This window comes from Gopherus flavomarginatus, unplaced genomic scaffold (assembly GCF_025201925.1).
Source record: "Gopherus flavomarginatus isolate rGopFla2 unplaced genomic scaffold, rGopFla2.mat.asm mat_scaffold_40_arrow_ctg1, whole genome shotgun sequence".
Lineage (NCBI taxonomy): Eukaryota > Metazoa > Chordata > Testudines > Testudinidae > Gopherus > Gopherus flavomarginatus.
Genome location: NW_026115078.1, coordinates 2309864 through 2325851, shown reverse-complemented (window position 1 = coordinate 2325851; position 15988 = coordinate 2309864). Strand labels below are relative to the sequence as shown.

At 63.0% G+C, this 15988-nt stretch overlaps 1 non-coding gene across 1 annotated transcript; it reads left to right on the top strand.

The window, feature by feature from the left end:
* Positions 1–14254: 14254 nt before the first annotated feature.
* Positions 14255–14326, top strand: TRNAQ-CUG (transfer RNA glutamine (anticodon CUG)). The gene has a single exon. It is a non-coding gene; the product is annotated as a tRNA-Gln (tRNA).
* The last annotated feature ends 1662 nt before the right edge of the window (positions 14327–15988 follow it).

Genomic DNA, 15988 nt, shown 5'->3' with positions numbered 1-15988 from the left:
GGGGCATTACCACAAGCATGGGTGGGTGGCAAGTTTGTAGAAATTTTGGTGGTACCCAGAACCCGCCCCCAAACTCCACCCCCACCTGCCTAAGGCTCTGGGAGGGGGTTTGGGGGGATTAGGGTGCAGGATTCAGGCTTTAGGATGGAGTTTGGGTGCTGGGTGTAGGCTCCGGCAGGGTTGTAGGAAGGGGTGAGAGGTGCAGGCTCTGGGGGTGGGAAGGGGTGCACCCTCTGGGAGGGAGCGTAGGGCTGAGGATGAGGGATTCATGATGCAGGAGGGGGCTCAGGACTGGGGCAGAGAATCAGGGTTCAGAGGGAGCTCAGGGTTGTGGGTGTTGGAGAGGCTGAGGGCAGCCTGCACTAGGACTCTGGGGCAGCAGTTCTGCCCAGAATCCCTCTACTCCAGCAGCAGGAGCAGGCAGGGAACAGGCACATGCTGCTTTTTGTCAGGCAGGGATGCACCACAGCAGAGGGGAGGGGTGCCAGGCAGGGGCCAGGGGAAGAGACCCAACTCCAAATATTGCTGGAGCAGGGCCCCTAGCCCTGAATGTTCCTGGAGCACGAGCACAACAAATGTATATAACCTGCCGCCTATGACCACAAGCCAACACAAGGTCATACTGAGATTTGAACTCAGATTACAGGATTCAGAGTCCTGAGTGCTGCCCATTACACCATGGGAGCAGCTTGTGCTGCCTTCTCTGTTCATCGGTGACCCTCATGGGGCTGCTTGTGTAAGGGGGCTCTTGGCCCTTTACTAAAACTTAGTGTGTGTGTGTGGGGGGGGCGTTGGTTGGCTAGTTCCCAGCGCCAATAGAAGGGGGAAGGATCAATGGGAAATCAGGACCCTGAGACTGACAGTCCCCAGGGACAATGGGGAGAGGCCAAAGCTCCAAGTTAGCTGCACTGACAGGCCAGGCAGTGTAATAAGAGAGTCACCAAGCCAGGGGGGTCCCATCCTCCATGTGAGCTGGAACTGCCTGGGTGAGAGTGGGGCAGAGCTATGGAGAGAGCAGGAGCCCGAGAAGAGCCGGGGAGCAGAGCTGTGCAGGTGTAGTGCCAGAAACTGCTGCATGTAGGAATTTGCAACCTGTAGCAGTTACTGATACCTGAGTTTGTTCTTATTTGCTGACTTGTCCTAATTGGCTAAAACTTGACAGTGGTTTCTCTAGCAAAGGCCAGTCCCTGGCCCCTTGGTCCAGACATCCTCCTTCATATCAGGCTAGGGTGACCAGATGTCAAAGATGAAATATTGGGATGTGGGGGGCGGAGCAAAAAAAAAAAAAAGCCAGAGGGCCCCCCTGCCGCCAAGCGGAAGTGGCATAACCCCATCTCCAACCAATTCTTGGCTCCAACCTCTGCTACAACCCCAGCTCCCCCATCCTCTCACTCCTGGGCCCAGCCTGGGCTCCAAACTCTGCAGCCGAGCCATGATCCGGGCCCCTCCTGCAGCTCCCGGGCAAGGGGTGAACCAGGCAGCTCCTAGCAGGAGAGTGTCCGCCCCACTTTTGTCTCCGCCCCCTGCCCACCTGGGCCCTGCCTGCTCCGTGCTGCCCCCAGCCCCACTGCGCTGCCCGCAGGCTGCAGGGCTGGAGCGGCTTCTGTGCTGCGCTCCTGGCCATGGCCATAGCCAGTGTGCAGACCTGCGGGGGAGGGGCGCTGCCTTCCCTCTCCAGGTCTGCAAGGGGAATGAGGAGCAGCCGTTCCTGCGGGAGAAAGGCGCTGCCATCCCTCCCTAGCTCTGCCAGAGGACTGGGCAGCAGCAGTATTAGCAGGGGCAGGGCACTTGATTGTTTCCCCGGCTCTGCGAGGGGACTGGAGAGCGGCCGTTCCTGGGCGCGTGGTGCGCTAGGTTCCTTCCTAGCTCTGCGACAGGAGTGGGGAGCGGCCGTTACTGTGGCAGCGGGGCACTGGGTTCCCTCCCCAGCTTTTCCAGGGGCCTGGGGAGCAGCCCTTCCTGCGGATTAGGGCGCTGCCTTCTCTCCCTAGCTCTGCGAGACCACTGGGGAGCAGCCCTTCCTCCGGGATTAGGTCGCTGCCTTCTCTCCCTAGCTCTGCGAGACCACTGGGGAGCAGGCCCTTTCCTCCTGGGCATTAGGGCGCTGCCTTCTCTCCCTAGCTCTGCGAGACCTCTGGGGAGCGGCCCTTCCTGCCGGGACTAGGGCGCTGACTCTCTCCTAGCTCTGCGAGACCACTGGGGAGGGCCTCTTCCTGCGGGATTAGGGCGCCTGCCTTCTCTCCCTAGCTCTGACGAGACCACTGGGGAGCGGCCCTTCCTGCGGGATTACGGCGCGCTCCCTTCTCTCCCTAGCTCTCCGAGACCACTTGGGGAGCGGCCCTTCCTGCGGGGGCGGGGCGCTAGGCTTCCCTTCCCCAGCTCTGCCAGGGGTCTGGGAAGCATGGACCTTCCCTGCGGGATTAGGGCTGCTGCCTTCTCACCCTAGCTCTGCGAGACCACTGGGGAGCGGCCCGTCCTGCGGGATTAGGGCGTCTGCCTTCTCTCCCTAGCTCTGCGAGACCACTGGGGAGCGGCCTCTTCCTTCTGGATTACGGGCGCCTGCCTTCTTCTCCATAGCTCTGCGAGACCACTGGGGAGCGGCCCGTTCCTGCGGGATTAGGGCGCTGCCTCCTCTCCATAGCTCTGCGAGACCACTGGGGAGCAGCCCTTCCTGTGGGATTAGGGCACTGACTTCTCTCCCTAGCTCTGCGAGACCACTGGGGAGCGGCCCCTTCCTGCGGGGATAGGGCGCTGCCTTCTCTCCCCTAGCTCTGCAGGAGGACCACTGGGGAGCAGCCCTTCCTGCGGGAATTAGGCGCCTGCCTTCCTCTCCCTAGCTCTGCGAGACCACTGGGGAGCAGCCCTTCCTGCGGGATTAGGGCGCTGCCTTCTCTCCCTAGCTCTGCGAGACCACTGGGGAGCGGCCCCTTCCTGCGGGATTAGGGCGCTGCCTGCTCTCCCTAGCTCTGCGAGACCACTGGGGAGCGGCCCTTCCTGCGGGATTAGGGCGCTGCCTTCTCTCCCTAGCTCTGCGAGACCACTGGGGAGCGGCCCTTTCCTGCGGGATTAGGTGCGCTGCCTCCTCTCCCTAGCTCTGCGAGACCACTGGGAGCGGCCCTTCCTGCGGGATTAGGGCGCTGCCTCTCTCTCCCTAGCTCTGCGAGACCACTGGGGAGCGGCCCGTTCCTGCGGGATTAGGCGCTGCCTCCTCTCCCCAGCTCTGCGAGACCACTGGGGAGCGGCCCTTCCTGCGCGAATTAGGGCGCTGCCTTCTCTCCCCAGCTCTGCGAGACCACTGGGGAGCGGCCCTTCCTGCGGGATTAGGGCGCTGCCTCCTCTCCCCAGCTCTGCGAAGCCACTGGGGAGCGGCCCTTCCTGCGCGATTAGGGCGCTGCCTCCTCTCCCCAGCTCTGCGAGACCACTGGGAGCGGCCCTTCCTGCGGGATTAGGGCGCTGCCTTCTCTCCCTAGCTCTGCGAGACCACAGGGAGCGGCCCTTCCTGCGGGATTAGGGCGCTGCTTCTCTCCCTAGCTCTGCGAGACCACTGGGGAGCGGCCCTTCCTGCGGGATTAGGGCGCTGCCTTCTCTCCCTAGCTCTGCGAGACCACTGGGGAGCGGCCCTTCCTGCGGGATTAGGGCTCTGCCTTCTCTCCCTAGCTCTGCGAGACCACTGGGGAGCTGCCCTTCCTGCGGGATTAGGGCGCTGCCTCCTCTCCCTAGCTCTGCGAGACCACTGGAGAGCGGCCCTTCCTGTGGGATTAGGGCGCTGCCTTCTCTCCCTAGCTCTGCGAGACCACTGGGGAGCGGCCCTTCCTGCGGGGGGCGGGGCGATGCTTCTCGTCCCAGCTCTGCAGAGCCACTGGGGAGCTGCTCTTCTGCGGGATTAGGGCGCTGCCTCCTCTCTCCTAGCTCTGCGAGACCACTGGGATGCGGCCCTTCCTGCGGGATTAGGGCCTGCCTTCTCTCCCTAGCTCTGCGAGAACCACTGGGGAGCGGCCCTTCCGCGGGATTAGAGTCGCTGCCTTCTCTCCCTAGCTCTGCGAGACCACTGGGAGCGGCACCTTCCTGCGGGATTAGGGCGCTGCCTCCTCTCCCCTAGCTCTGCGAGACCACTGGGGAGCGCCCTTCCTGCGGATATAGGGCGCTGCTTCTCTCCTAGCTCTGCAGAGACCACTGGGGAGCGGCCCTTCCTGCGGGATTAGGGCGCTGCCTTCTCTCCCTAGCTCTGCGAGACCACTGGGGAGGGCCCTTCCTGCGAGGATTAGGGCCCGCTGCCTTCTCTCCTAGCTCTGCGAGACCCACTGGGGAGCGGCCCTTCCTGCGGGATTAGGGCGCTGCCTTTCTCCCTAGCTCTGCGATGATACCACTGGGGAGCAGACCCCTTCCTGAGGGATAGGGCGCTGCCTTCCTCTCCCTAGCTCTGCGAGACCACTGGGGAGCGCCCTTCTGCGGATTAGGCGCCTGCCTTATCCCCTAAGCTCTGCGAGACCACTGGGGAGCGGACCTTTCCTGCGGGATTAGGGCGCTGCCTTCCTCTCCCTAGCTCTGCGAGACCACTGGGGAGCGGCCCTTCCTGCGGGATTAGCGGCGCCCCTTTTCTTCCCCTAGCTCTGCGAAGACCACTGGGGAGCGGCCCTTTCCTGCGGGATTAGGCGCTGCCTTCCTCTCCCTAGCTCTGCGAGACCACTGGGGAGCGGCCCTTCCTGCGGGATTAGGGCGCTGCCTCTCTCTCTAGCTCTGCGAGACCACTGAGGGAGCGGACGTTCCTGCGGGATTAGGGCGCTGCCTTCTCTCCCTAGCTCTGCGAGACCACTGGGGATCGGCCCTTCCTGCGGGATTAGGGCGCTTCCTCCTCTCCCTAGCTCTGCGAGACCACTGGGGAGCGGCCCTTCCTGCGGGATTAGGGCGCTGCCTTCTCTCCCTAGCTCTGCGAGACCACGGGGGAGCGGCCTTCCTGCGGGATAGGAACTGCCTTCTCTCCCTAGCTCTGCGAGACAACTGGGGAGCGACTCGTTCCTGTGGGATTAGGGCCGCTGCCTCCTCTCCTAGCTCTGCGAGGACTACTGGGGAGCGACGTTCCTGCTGGGATTAGGGCGCTGCCGTCTCTTCCTAGCTCTGCGAGACCACGGGGACCAGCCGTTCCTGCGGGATTAGGGCACTGCCTTCTCTCCCTATCTCTGCGAGACCACTGGGGAGCGGCCCTTCCTGCGGGAAGATTAGGGCGCTGCCTTCTCTCCCAGCTCTGCGAGACCACTGGGGAGCGGCCCTTCCTGCGGGATTAGGGCACTAGCTCCTCTCTCCTAGGTCTGCAAGACCACTGTGGAGCATCCTTCTCCTGCGGGATTAGGGCGCTGCCTCGTCTCCCTAGCTTGTGAGACCACTGGGGAGCGGCCCCTCCACCGGAGGCGGGGCGCTGCCTGGCTCCTCCCCAGCTCTGCCAGGGGCACTGGGGAGCAGCCCTTCCTGCGGGATTAGGGCGCTGCCTTCTCTCCCTAGCTCTGCGAGACCACTGGGAGAGCACCCCTCCTGTGGGATTAGGGCGCTGCCTTCTCTCCCTAGCTCTGCGAGACCACTGGGGAGCGGCCCTTCCTGCGGGATTAGGGCGCTGCCTCTCTCCCTAGCTCTGCGAGACCACTGGGGAGCGGCCCTTCCTGCGGGATTAGGGCACTGCCTTCTCTCCCTAGCTCTGCGAGACCACTTGGGAGCAGCCCTTCCTGCGGGGGCGGGGGCGCTGGCTTCTCTCCCTAGCTCTGCGAGACCACTGGGGAGCGGCCATTCCTGCGGGATTAGGGCGCTGCCTTCTCTCCCTAGCTCTGCGAGACCACTGGGGAGCGGCCCTTCCTTCGAGGATGTAGGGCGCTCCCTTCTCTCCGTAGGCCTGTGAGACCACTGGGGAGCGGCCGTTCCTGCGAGATTAGGGCGCTGCCTTACTCTCCCTAGCTTTACGAGACCACTGGGGATCGGCCCTTGCTGCTAGGAGTAGGGCGCTTCCTCCTCTCCCTAGCTCTGCGAGACGACGGGGGAGCGGCCCTTCCTGAGGGATTAGGGCGCTGCTTTCTCTCCCTAACTCTGCGAGACACTGGGGAGCGGCCCCTTCCTGCGGGATTAGGGAACTGCCTTCTCTCCCTAGCTCTGCGAGACAACTGGGGAGCGACCGTTCCTGGGGATTAGGGCGCTGCCTCCTCTCTCTAGCTCTGCGAGACCACTGGGGAGCGACCCTTTCTGTTGGATTAGGCGCTGCGTCTCTCTCTAGCTCTGCGAGACCACGGGGACCAGCCGTTCCTGCGGGGATTAGGGCACTGCCTTCTATCCCCTAGCTCTGCGAGACCCACTTGGGAGCGGCCCGTTCCTGCGGGGGTGGGGTACTGCTTCTCTCCCCTAGCTCTGCAAGACCACTGGGGAGCGGCCATTCCTGCGGGATTAGGGCGCTGCCTTCTCTCCCTAGCTCTGCGAGGACCACTGGGGAGCGGTCCTTCCTGCGAGATTAGGGCGCTCCCTTCTCTCCGTAGGTCTGCGAGACCACTGGGGAGCGGCCCTTTCCTGCGGGATTAGGGCACTGCCTCCTCTCCCTAGGGTCTGCAAGACCACTGTGGAGCGTCCTCTTCTGCGGGATTAGGGCGCTGCCTCGTCTCCCTAGCTTTGTGAGACCATTGGGGAGCGGCCCCTCCACCGGAGGCGGGGCGCTGGTTTCCCTCCCCAGCTCTGCCAGGGGCCTGGGGAGCAGCCCTTCCTGCGGGATTAGGGAGCTACCTTCTCTCCCTAGCTCTGCGAGACCACTGGAGAGCACCCCTTCCTGTGGGATTAGGGCGCTGCTTTCTCTCCCTAGGTCTGCAAGACCACTGGGGACCGACCCTTCCTGCGGTTATTAGGGCGCTGCCTCCTCTCCCTAGCTCTGCGAGGACCGCGGGGGGAGCGGCCCTTCCTGCGGGATTGGGGCGCTGCTTTCTCTCCCTAGCTCTGCGAGACCACTGGGGAGCGGCCCTTCCTGAGGGATTAGGGCGATGCCTCCTCTCCCTAGCTCTGCGAGACCACTGGGGAGCGACCCTTCCTGCCGGATTAGGGCGCTGCCTTCTCTCCCTAGTTTCTGCGAGACCAAGGGGAGCGGCCCCTCTCCAGCGGGATTAGGGCGCTGCCGTCTCTCTCTAGGTCTGCGAGACTACGGGGACCAGCCGTTCCTGCGGGATTAGGGCGCTGCCTTCCTCCCTAGCTCTGCGAGACCACTGGGGAGCAGCCCTTAATGCGGGATTAGGCGTTGCCTCTCTCTCCCCAGCTCTGCGAGACCACTGGAGAGCGGCTATTCCTGTGGGATTAGGGCGCTGCCCTCTCTCCCTAGCTCTGTGAGACCACTGGAGACCGGCCCTTCCTGCGGGATTAGGGCGCTGCATCCTCTCCTCAGCTCTGCGAGAACACTGGGGAGCGGTCTCCTTCCTGCGGGATTAGGGCGCTGCCTCCTCTCCCCAGCTCTGCGAGACCACTGGGGAGCGGCCCTTCCTGCTGGATTAGGTCGCTGTCTCCACTCCCCAGCTATGCGAGACCCCTGGGGAGCGGCCCTTCCTGCGGAATTAGGGCGCTGCCTCCTCTCCCCAGCTCTGCGAGACCACTGGGGTGCGGCCCTTCCTGCGGATAAGAGCGCTGCCTCCTCTCCCCATCTCTGCGAGACCACTGGGGAGCGCGCCCTTCCTGCGGGATTAGGGCGCTGCCTCCTCTCCCCAGCTCTGTGGGACCACTGGGGAGAGGCCCATTCTGCAGGATTAGGGTGCTGCCTCCTCTCCGTAGCTCTGCGAGAGCACTGGGGAGCGGCCCGTCCTGCAGGATTGGGGTTGCTGCCTCCTCTCCCAAGCTCTGCGAGACCACTAGGGAGCGGCCGTTCCTGCGGCATTAGGGCGCTGCCTTCTCTCTCTAGCTCTGCGATACCACTGGGGAGCAGCTGTTCCTGCGTGAATAGGGCGCTGTCTTCTCTCCCTAGCTCTGCGAGACCACTGGAGAGTTGTCCTTCCTGCGGGATTAGGACGCTGCCTTCTCTCCCTAGCTCTGCGAGACCACTGGAGAGTTCTCCTTCCTGTGGGATTAGGGCGCTGCCTTCTCTTCCAAGCTCTGCGAGACCACTGGGGAGCGGCCCTTTCTGCGGGATTAGGGCGCTGCCTTCTCTCCCTAGCTTTTCGAGACCACTGGGGAACGGCCCTTCCAGCGGGGGCGGGGCGCTGCCTTCCCTCCCCAACTCTGCCAGGGGCCTCCTCTCCCCAGCTGTGCGAGACCACTAAGTAGTGGCCCTACCTGCGGGATTAGGGCGCTGCCTCCTCTCCCCAGCTCTGCGAGACCACTAGGGAGTGGCCCTACCTGCGGGATTAGGGTGCTGCCTCCTCTCCCAAATTCTGCGAGGACCACTGCGGAGCGGCCTTCCCTGCGGGATTAGGGCGCTTCCTCCTCTTCCTAGCTCTGCGAGACCACTGGGGAGCGGCCCTTTCCTCCGGGATTTAGTTCGCTGCCTGCTCTCCATAGCTCTGCGACACCCACTAGGAGCGGCCCTTCCTGCGGAATTAGGGCGCTGCCTTCTCTCCCTAGCTCTGCCACGGGCCTGGGGAGCAGCCCGTCCTTCGGGACTAGGGCGCTGCCTTCTCTCCCTAGCTCTCCCAGGGGCCTGAGGTGCGTCCCCTTCCTGCGGGATTAGGGCGCTGCCTCCTCTCCCCAGCTCTACGAGAGCACTGGGAAGCTGCCCTTCCTGTGAGATTAGGGCCCCTGCCTTCTCTCCCTAGCTCTGCAACACACCACTGGGGAGCGGCCCTTTCCTGCGGGATTAAGATGCTTCCTGCTGTCCCTAGCTCTGCAAGACCACTGGGAGAGCGGCCGTTCCTGCGGGATTAGTGGCGCTGCCTCCTCTCCCCAGCTCTGCAAGAGCTGTAGGGATCGGCCCTTCCTGCGGGATTAGGATACTGCCTCTCCTCCCCAGCTCTGCGAGTCTACTGGGGAGCGGCCCTTCCTGCGGGATTAGGGCGCCGCCTTCTCTCCCTAGCTCTGCGAGACCACTGGGGAGCTGCCATTCCTGCGGGATTAAGGCTCTGCTTTCTCTTCCTAGCTCTTCGAGACCACTGGGGAGCATCCCTTCAAGCGGGATTAGGACGCTTGCCTTCTCTCCCTAGCTCTGCGAGACCACTGGGGAGCGACCCTTCCTGCGGGATTAGGGCGCTGCCTTCTCTCCCTCGCTCAGCGAGACCACTGGGGAGCGGCCGTTCCTGCGGGATTAGGGCGCTGCCTTCTCTCCCTAGCTGTGCGAGACCACTTGGGAGCGGCCCTTCCTGCGGGATTAGGGCGCTGCCTTCTCTCCCTAGCTCTACGAGACAACGGGGAGCGGCCCTTTCTGCAGGACTAGGGCGCTGCCTTCTCTCCCTAGCTGTGCGAGACCACTTGGGAGCGGCCCTTCCTGCGGGATTAGGGCGCTGCCTTCTCTCCCTAGCTCTGCGAGACCAATGGGGAGCGGCCCTTCCTGCAGGACTAGGGCGCTGCCTTCTCTCCCTAGCTCTGAGAGACCACCAGGAAGCGGCCGATCCTGCGGGATTAAGGCGCCGCCTTCTCTCCCTAGCTCTGCGAGACCACTGGGGTGCGGCCGTTCCTGCGGGATTAGGGCGCTGCCTTCTCTTCCTAGCTCTGCGAGACCACTCTGGAGCGGCCGTTCCTGCGGGATTAGGGCGCTGCCTTCTCTCCCTAGCTCTGCCAGGGGCTTGGGGAGCAGCCCTTCCTGCGGGTTTAGGGCGCTGCATTCTCTCCCTAGCTCTGCCAGGTGCCTGGGGAGCAGCCCTTCTTGCGGGATTAGGACGCTGCCTTCTCTCCCTAGCTCTACGAGACCACTGGAGAGCGATCCTTCCTGTGGGATTAGGGCGCTGCCTTCTCTTCCAAGCTCTGCGAGACCACTGGGGAGCTGCCCTTTCTGCGGAATTAGGGCGCTGCCTTCACTCCCTAGCTTTTCGAGACCACTGGGGAACGGCCCTTCCAGCGGGGGCGGGGCGCTGCCTTCCCTCCCCAGCTCTGCCAGGGGCCTCCTCTCCCCAGCTGTGCGAGACCACTGGGAACGGTACTCCCTGCGGAATTAGGGCGCTGCCTTCTCTCCCTAGCTCTGCCAGGGGCCTGGGGAGCAGCCCGTCCTGCGGGACTAGGGCGCTGCCTTCTCTCCCTAGCTCTGCGAGACCACTGGGAAGTGGCCGTTCCTGTGGGATTAGGGCCCTGCCTTCTCTCCCTAGCTCTGCAAGACCACTGGGGAGCGGCCGTTCCTGCGGGATTAGTGGCACTGTCTCCTCTCCCCAGCTGTGCGAGACCACTAGGGAGCGGCCCTTCCTGCGGGATTAGGGTGCTGCCTCCTTTCCCCAGCTCTGCGAGACCATTGGGGAGCAGCCCTTCCTGCGGGTTAGGGTGCTTCCTCCTGTCCCTAGATCTGGAAGACCACTGGAGAACGGCCCTTCCTGCGGTGACCGGGCGCTGGCTTTCCTCCCCAGCTCTGCCAGGGGCCTGGGGAGCAGCCCTTCCTGCGGGATTAGGGCGCTGCCTCCTCTCTCCAGCTATGCGAGACCACTGCGGAGCAGCCCTTCCTGGAGGACTAGGGCGCTGCCTCCTCTCTTTAGCTCTGAGAGACGACTCGGGAGCGGCCGATCCTGCGGGATTAGGGCGCTGCCTCCTCTCCCTAGATCTGTGAGACCACTGGGTGTGGCTCTTCCTGCGGGATTAGGGCGCTGCCTCCTCTCCCTAGCTCTGCGAGACCACTGGGGAGCGGCCCTTCCTGTGGGATTGGGACGCTGCCTTCTCTCCCTAGCTCTGCGAGACGACAGGGGAGCGGCCCTTCCTGCGAGGGCGGGGCGCTGGCTTCCCTCCCCAGCTCTGCCAGGGGCCTGGGGAGCAGCCCTTCCTGCGGGATAATTGCGCTGCCTCCTCTCCCCAGCTCTGCGAGACCACTCGGGAGCGGCCTTTCCTGCGGGATTAGGGCGCTGTCTCCTCTCCCCAGCTATGCGAGACCACTGGGGAGCAGCCCTTCCTGCGGGATTAGGGCACTGCCTCCTCTCCCCAGCTCTGCGAGACCACTGGGGAGCGGCCCTTCCTGTGGGATTGCGATGCTGCCTTTTCTCCCTAGCTCTGCGAGACCACAGGGGAGCGGCCCCTCCTGTGGGGGCGGGGCGCTTGCTTCCCTCCACAGCTCTGCCAGGGGCCTGGGGAGCAGCCCTTCCTGCGGGATTATGGCGTTGCCTCCTCTCCCCAGCTCTGCAAGACCACTCGGGAGCAGCCCTTCCTGCGGGATTAGTGCGCTTCCTCCTCTCCTCAGTTCTGCGAGACCACTGGGAACGGCCCTTCCTGCGGTGGCGGGGCGCTGGCTTCCGTCCCCAGCTCTGGAAGGAGAGCAGGGAGTGGCGGCTCGAGCGGGGGAGGGGCGCTAGCTTCACTCCCCAGCTTTGGATGGAGACTGATGAGTGGTAGTTCGAGTGGGGGCGGGCTGATGGCTTCCTTCCCCAGCTCTGGAAGGTGCCTGGGGAGTAGCGGTTCGAGCGGGGTTGGGGCGTTGCCTTCCCTCCCAAGCTGTGGGAGGGGCCTGCGGAGTACCGGTTCCAGTAAGGCTGGGGCACTGGCTTCCATCCCCAGCTCTGAGAGGGCCATGGGGAGTGGCGGTTCGAGTGGGGGCGGGCGCGGAAAGGGCCGCTCCCCAGTGGTCTCGCAGAGCTAGGGAGAGAAGGCGACGCCCTAATCCCGCAAGAAGGGCCGCTCCCCAGTGGTCTCGCAGAGCTAGGGAGAGAAGGCGGCGGCCTAATCCCGCAGGAGGGGCCGCTCTCCAGTGGTCTCGCAGAGCTAGGGAGAGAAGGCAGAGCCCTAGTTCAGCAGGAAGGGCTGCTCCCCAGATCCCTGGCAGAGCTGGGGAGGGAAGCCAGCGCCCCGCCCCAGCAGGAAGGGCCGCCCCCCAGTGGTCTCACAGAGATAGGGACAGGAGGCAGTGCCCTAATCCCACAGGAAGTGCTGCACCCCAGGCCCCTGGAAGAGCTGGGGAGGGAAGCCAGCTCCGTATTCGCGCAGGCAGGGCAGCTCCCCAGTGGTCTCGCAGAGGTAGGGAGAGAAGGCAGCGTCCTAATCCCGCAGGAAGTGCCTCTCCCCAGTGGTCTCGCAGAGCTGGGGAGGGAAGCCAGCGCCCCGCCCCCGCATGAAGAGCCGCTCCCCAGTGGTCTTGCAGAGCTAGGGAGAGAAGGTAGCGCCCTAATCCCGCAGGAATGGCCGCTCCCCAGTGGTCTCGCAGAGCTAGGGAGAGAAGGCAACGCCCTAATCCCGCAGGAAGGGCCGCTCCCCAGTGGTCTCGCAGAACTAGGGAGAGAAGGCAGCGCCCTAATCCCGCAGAAAGGGCCGCTCCCCAGTGGTTCTCGCAGAGCTAGGTAGAGAAGGCAGCACCCTAATCCCGCAGGAAGGGCTGCTCCCCAGTGGTCTCGCAGAGATAGGGAGAGAAGACAGCATCCTAATGCCGCAGGGAGGGTTGCTCCCCAGTGGTCTCGCAGAGCTAGGGAGAGGAGGCAGCGCCCTAATCCCGCAGGAAGGGCCTCTCCCCAGTCGTCTTTCAAAGCTAGAGAGAGAAGGCAGCGCCCTAATCCCGCAGGGAAGGTTGCTCCCCAGTGGTCTCGCAGAGCTAGGGAGAGAAGGCAGCGCCCTAATTCCGCAGGAAGGACTGCTCCCCAGTGGTCTCGCAGAGCTAGGGAGAGGAGGCAGCGCCCTAATCCCGCAGCAAGGGCTGCTCCCAAGTGGTGTCGCAGAGCTAGGGAGAGAAGGCGGCGCCCTAATCCTGCATGAACGGCCGCTCACTAGTGGTCTCGCAGAGCCAGGGAGAGAAGGCGGCGCCCTAATCCCGCAGGAAGGGCCGCTCCCCAGTGGTCTCGCAGAGCTAGGGAGAGAAGGCGGCGCCCTAATCCCGGAGGAAGGGCTACTCCCCAGTGGTCTCGCAGTGCTAGGGAGAAAATGCGGCGCCCTAATCCCGCAGGAAGGGCTGCTCCGCAGGCCCCTGGCAGAGCTGGGGAGGGAACCCAGTGCCCCATCCCCACAGTATCAGCCGCTCCCCACTCCCATTGCAGAGCTAGGAAGGAACCTAGCACACCACGCGCCCAGGAACAGCCGCTCTCCAGTCTCCTCGCAGAGCCGGGGAAACAATCACGCGCCCTGCCCCTGCTAATACTGCTGCTGCCCAGTCCTCTGGCAGAGCTAGGGAGGGATGGCAGCGCCTTACTCCCGGAGGAACGGCCGCTTTACATTCCCCTTGCAGACCTGGAGAGGGAAGGCAGCGCCCCTCCCCCGCAGGGCTGCACATTGGCCATGGCCATTGCCAGGAGCACAGCGCAGAAGCTGCTCCAGCCCTGCAGCCTGCGGGCAGCACATTGGTGTGGGGGCAGCACGGAGCAGGCAGGGCCCAGGTGGGCAGGGGGCAGAGACACAAGTGGGGCGGACACGCTCCTGCCAGGAGCTGCCTTGTTCACCCCTTGCCCGGGAGCTGCAGGAGGGGCCCGGATCATGGCTCGGCTGCAGAGCTTGGAGCCCAGGCTGGGCCCAGGAGTGAGAGGATGGGGGAGCTGGGAGTTTAGCAGAGGTTGGAGCCAAGAATTGGTTGGAGATGGAGTTATGCCACTTCCGCTTGGCGGCAGGGGGGCCCTCTGGCTATTTTTTTTTTTTGCTCCGCCCCTCACATCCCAATATTTCATCTTTGACATCTGGTCACCCTAGCCTGATATGAAGGAGGATGTCTGGACTAAGGGGCCAGGGACTGGCCTTTGCTAGAGAAACCACTGTCAAGTTTTAGCCAATTAGGACAAGTCAGCAAATAAGAACAACCTCAGGTATCAGTAACTGCTACAGGTTGCAAATTCCTACATGCAGCAGTTTCTGGCACTACACCTGCACAGCTCTGCTCCCCGGCTCTTCTCGGGCTCCTGCTCTCTCCTTAGCTCTGCCCCACTCTCACCCAGGCAGTTCCAGCTCACATGGAGGATGGGACCCCCTGGCCTGGTGACTCCCTCATTACACTGCCTGGCCTGTCAGTGCAGCTAACTTGGAGCGTTGGCCTCCCCATTATCCCTGGGGACTGTCAGTCTCAGGGCCCTGATTTCCCATTGATCCTTCCCCCTTCTATTGGTGCTGGGAACTAGCCAACCAACCCCCCCCCACACACACACTAAGTTTTAGTAAAGTGCCAAGAGCCCCCTTACACAAGCAGCCCCATGAGGGTCACCGATGTGCAGAGAAGGCAGCACAAGCTGCTCCCATGGTGTAATGGGCAGCACTCAGGACTCTGAATCCTGTAATCTGAGTTCAAATCTCAGTGGGACCTTGTGTTGGCTTGTGGTCATAGGCGGCAGGTTATATACATTTGTGGTGCTCGTGCTCCAGGAACGTTCAGGGCTGGGGGCCCTGCTCCAGCAATATTTGGAGTTGAGTCTCTTCCCCTGGCCCCTGCCTGGCACCCCTCCACTCTGCTGTGGTGCATCCCTGCCTGACAAAAAGCAGCATGGGCCTGTCCCCTGCCTGCTCCTGCTGCTGGAGTAGAGGGATTCTGGGCAGAACTGCTGCCCTAGAGTCCTAGTGCAGGCTGCCCTCAGCCTCTCCAACACCCCCAACCCTGAGCTCCCTCTGAACCCTCATACTCTGCCCCAGTCCTGAGCCCCCTTCTGCATCATGAATCCCTCATCCTCAGCCCTACGCTCCATCCCAGAGGGTGCACCCCTTCCCACACACTCCTTCCCACCCCCAGAGCCTGCACCTCTCACCCCTTCCTACAACCCTGCCGGAGCCTGCACCCAGCACCCAAACTCCATCCTAAAGCCTGAATCCTGCACCCTAATCCCCCCCAAACCCCCTCCCAGAGCCTTAGGCAGGTGGAGGTGGAGTTTGGGGGCGGGTTCTGGGCACCACCAAAATTTCTACAAACTTGCCACCCACCCATGCTTGTGGTAATGCCCCAGAGCTCAACTCCCCTGTCTCCAGCTGTGTAAGAGTGAATCTTTCCCCTCCTGCTGGGTGACTCACACCTCCTAGAGCCAGGTCTTTGGCAGGGATGGCCACAATGGGATAGGGCTCTAGAACTTGCTACCCTGATAGTTGGGATTCTTGCTGCTGCACCTGATGTTCACAAGCTTGGCCCTTGTGCTTCCTACCACACGTTTCCTCTGGCCCACATGGCGCTTGAAGAAAGGAGTGCCAGCGCTGGGATTAATAGTCAGGGCTTGGCAGGAGGGAGGAAGAGTCCCAGGCTGGACCCTACACACCTTCCCTCCTCCGGGCACCTAGAGCAGAGGCAGCCCAGCTCTGTCCACTGGATACCTCAGCAGAGTAGGTGAGTTCATGTAAATACAGTCTGGTCCCAAAGCTTCCCCCAACCCTGGTCATCAGTGGCTGCCAGGGGAGAGCTCATTCACACCTCGCTTACAAATCATCATTTGAAATTCTAAGGTTGGCCAACATTGCCGAAGCCAATGCACCAACATTGTCAGCAAACACAACAGCTGGGTGAGGAAACCCAGCTTTGTCCAGACTTTCCAAACCTATTTGACTTTCTCAGGTACAAGTAGTTTTCATACGTTGTATCTGCTTTTAAAGTGTGTGTTAACGTTTCAATTTCCATTCAAATTTGCAACCAATGACAACATTGGCAGCGCTGCATGTAACTACCTGACCACTGAGGGAGGGGGTGTTGGGGAAAATCGGGGAAGGGGGTGTACAGCCCCCTGGCTGGGGGGTGTATAGGTAAAGCCCAGTTTCACTGAATTGAGTCTCCTACTGCAGCACCTCAGTAGGTTACATCACAGAGGAGCTGCAGTGTCTAGGCGGTGGGATGCCTGTGCCTTTAAGAGCCCAGCCCTGGGAAGTCCATGCTGAGAGGTGCTGCCTGTGGGAGGGGAAATAAAAAAGCCCTCTGCTCCTCCCCCCCCATGTTTGCAAACACTGGAGTCTCAGCCCACCGGGGTAACTGTTCCCCCTCGGCCCCTGCCTGTGC